A 3,692-nucleotide genomic window follows, 5' to 3' on the forward strand; every position below is an offset into this window, starting at 1 on the left:
CCTTTCCTGAAGCGGTTGCCTTAAAATGAGGCTGTTTGGGTGGCCCTAGTCCACTCGGGACCCCAGGGACACCTGCAGAGGGAGGGCCACGTGAGGGCGTGTGGGAAGGAGGCCGTCTGCAGGGCAAGGAGAGGCCTCTGGGAAGCCAGCTCTGCTGACACGGTCATCTTCGAGCCCGGCTCCAGGACCAAAACGACAAAATTCTGTCTCAGCCCCAAGGCTGCAGTGTGCTGCTCTGGATGCCCGAGCAGGCGGACAGTTCCGTACGTGGAAGTTTGGAAAGTTTCCAACCGGAAACAGTGACCACAGCTGTGGGGCCACGATGACTACTAATGACTTTCAAGACTGTTGGCTGAGCTCGTCTGTGACTTTTCTCAGCTAACTTGTCATATGTGTTTAATACAAACTCATGCAGATATAAACATTAAGGAAGGTTTTCCCTGTTGGTGCAATGGATAAGAATCTACCTGCCAGTGCAGGGGACATGGGTTCAATCCCTGGTCTGGGAAAACCCGGCATGCCTTGGAGCAGCTAAGCGTGTGCACCACAGCTACTCAGCCAGCACCCTCGAGCCTGGGGACCGGAGCCCCCACTCCTGCGAGCAGAGAGAGCCTGCATGCAGCGACAGAGACCTGGTGTAGTCATAAGTTGAAAAGAGATTAAGGAAGAATCATCTCACGCCCGTCAGAATGGCAGCCATCAGACAACTGTTAGGATGTGGAAACCGCGGACGCCTCATACCCTGTTGGCAGGAATGTCAATCGGTGCAGCTACCATATGCACCATTATGGAAAACACTGGCAGTTTCTCAGCTAAACATAGAACTACCCTATACCCAGCAATTCCACTCCTGGGTGTTTATCCAAAAAAAAGGAAAATACAACGTGCACTGCTATGTGCATCAGTTCAGTTGCTCAGTCGTGTCCAACTCTGCGACCCCATGGTCTGCACTCCAGGCCTCCCTGTCCATCACCGACTCCCAGAGCTCGCTCACACTCATGTCCACTGAGTCAGCGATGCTATACAACCATCTCCTCCTCTGCTGCCCCCTTCTCCTCCTGCCTTCAGTCTTTCCCAGCATCCGGGTCCTTTCCAGTGAGTCAGTTCTTCACATCAGGTGGTCAAAGTATTAGAGCTTCAGCATCAGTCCTTCCAGTGAATATTCAGGACTGATTTCCTTTAGGATGGACTGGATGGATCTTGCACTCCAAGGGACCCTCAAGAGTCTTTGCCAATACCACAGTTCAAAAGCATCAATTCTTCGGTGCTCAGCTTTCTTTATGGCCCAACTCTCACCTGACTACATAGCTTTCACTAGACAGACCTTTGTAGGCAAAATAATGTCTCTGCTTTTTAATATGCTGTCTAGGTTGCTCATTGCTTTTCTTCTAAGGAGCAAGTGTCTTAATTTCATGGCTGCAGTCACCATCTGCAGTGATTTTGGAGCCCCCCAAAATACAGTTTGTCACTGTTTCTATTGTTTCCCCATCTGTTTGCCATGAAGAGATGGGACCGGACACCATGATCTTAGTTTTCTGAATGTTGAGTTTTAAGACAACTTTTTCACTCTCCTCTCTCAACAAGAGTCTCTATAGTTCCTTTATGCTTTCTGTCATAAGGGTGGTGTCATCTGCATATCTGAGGTTACTGATTTCTCCCGGCAATCTTGATTGCAGCTTGTGCTTCAGCCTGGCATTTTGCCTGATGTACTCTGCATATAAGTTAAATAAACAGGGTGACAATATACAGCCTTGATGTACTCCTTTCCCGATTTGGAACCAGTCCATTGTTCCATGTCCAGTTCTAACTGTTGCTTCCTGACCTGCATACAGATTTCTCAGGAGGCAGGTAAGGTGGTCTGGTGTTCCCATCTCTTAAAGAATTTTCCACATTTTGCTGTGATTCACACAGTCAATGGCTTTAGCACAATGAAGCAGAAGTAAAAGTTGTTCTGGAATTCTCTTTTTCAATGACCCGATGGATGTTGGCAATTTGATCTCTGGTTCCTCTGCCTTTTCTAAAACCAGCTTGAATATCTGGAAGTTCACAGTTCACATATTGCTGAAGCCTGGGTTGGGGAATTTTGGGCATTACTTTACTACTGTGTCACGAACCTCCGTCCAGAGTTCATCAGGCACTCTATCAATCAGATCTAGTCCCTTAAATCTATTTCTCACTTCCACTGTATAATCATAAGGAATTTGATTGAGGTCATATCTGAATGGTCTAGTGGTTTTCCCTACTTTCTTCAATTTAAGTCTAAATTTCCCAATAAGGAGTTCATGATCTGAGCCACAGTCAGCTCCCGGTCTTGTTTTCGCTAACTGTATACAGCTGCTCCATCTTTGGTTGCAAAGAATATAATCAATCTGATTTCGGTGTTGACCATCTGGTGATGTCCATGTGTAGAGTCTTCTCTTGTGTTGTTGGAAGAGGGTGTTTGCTATGACCAGCAGTGGCCACAGGACTGGAAGAGGTCAGTCTTCATTCCAATCCCAAAGAAAGGGAATGCCAAAGAATGCTCAAACTACCGCACAATTGCACTCATCTCACATGCTAGTAAAGTCATGCTCAAAATTCTCCAAGCCAGGCTTCAGCAATATGTGAACCGTGAACTTCCAGATGTTCAAGCAGGTTTTAGAAAAGGCAGAGGCACTAGAGATCATATTGCCAACATCCGCTGGATCATGGAGAAAGCAAGAGAGTTCCAGAAAAACATCTATTTCTGCTTCATTGTCTATGCCAAAGCCTTTGACTGTGTGGATCACAATAAACTGTGGAGCATTCTGAAAGAGATGGGAATCCCAGACCACCCGACCTGCCTCTTGAGAAACCTGTATGCAGGTCAGGAAGCAACAGTTAGAACTGTACATGGAACAACAGACTGGTTCCAAATAGGAAAAGGAGTGCGTCAAGGTTGTATATTGTCACCTTGCTTATTTAACTTCTATGCAGAGTACATCATGAGGAACGCTGGGCTGGAAGAAGCTTTACAAGCTGGAATCAAGATTGCTGGCAGAAATATCAATAACCTCAGATATGCAGATGACACTACCCTTATGGCAGAAAGTGAAGAGGAACTCAAAAGCCTCTTGATGAAAGTGAAAGAGGAGAGCGATAAGGTTGGCTTGAAGCTCAACATTCAGAAAAGAAAGATCATGGCATCTGGTCCCATCACTTCATGGGAAATAGATGGAAAAACAGTGGAAACAGTGTCAGAGTTTATTTTTTGGGGCTCCAAAATCACTGCAGATGGTGATTGCAGCCATGAAATTAAAAGACGCTTGCTCCTTGGAAGGAAAGTTATGACCAACCTTGATAGTATATTAAAAAGCAGAGACATTACTTTGCCAACCAAGGTCCGTCTGGTCAAGGCTGTGGTTTTTCCCGTGGTCATGTATGGATGTGAGAGTTGGACTGTGAAGAAAGCTGATCGCCGAAGAATCGATGCTTTTGAACTGTGGTGTTGGAGAAGACTCTTGAGAGTCCTTTATACTGCAAGGAGATCCAACCAGTCCATCCTAAAGGAGATCAATCCTGGGTGTTCATTGGAAGGACTGATGTTAAAGCTGAAACTGCAATCCTTTGGCCACCTCATGCGATGAGTTGACTCACTGGAAAAGACCCTGATGCTGGGAGGGATTGGGGGCAGGAGGAGAAGGGGAAAACAGAGGATGAGATGGCTGGATGGC

This window comes from Moschus berezovskii, chromosome 7 (assembly GCF_049115385.1).
Source record: "Moschus berezovskii isolate FMDL1 chromosome 7, NW_MosBer_1.0, whole genome shotgun sequence".
Classification (NCBI taxonomy): Eukaryota; Metazoa; Chordata; class Mammalia; order Artiodactyla; family Moschidae; genus Moschus; species Moschus berezovskii.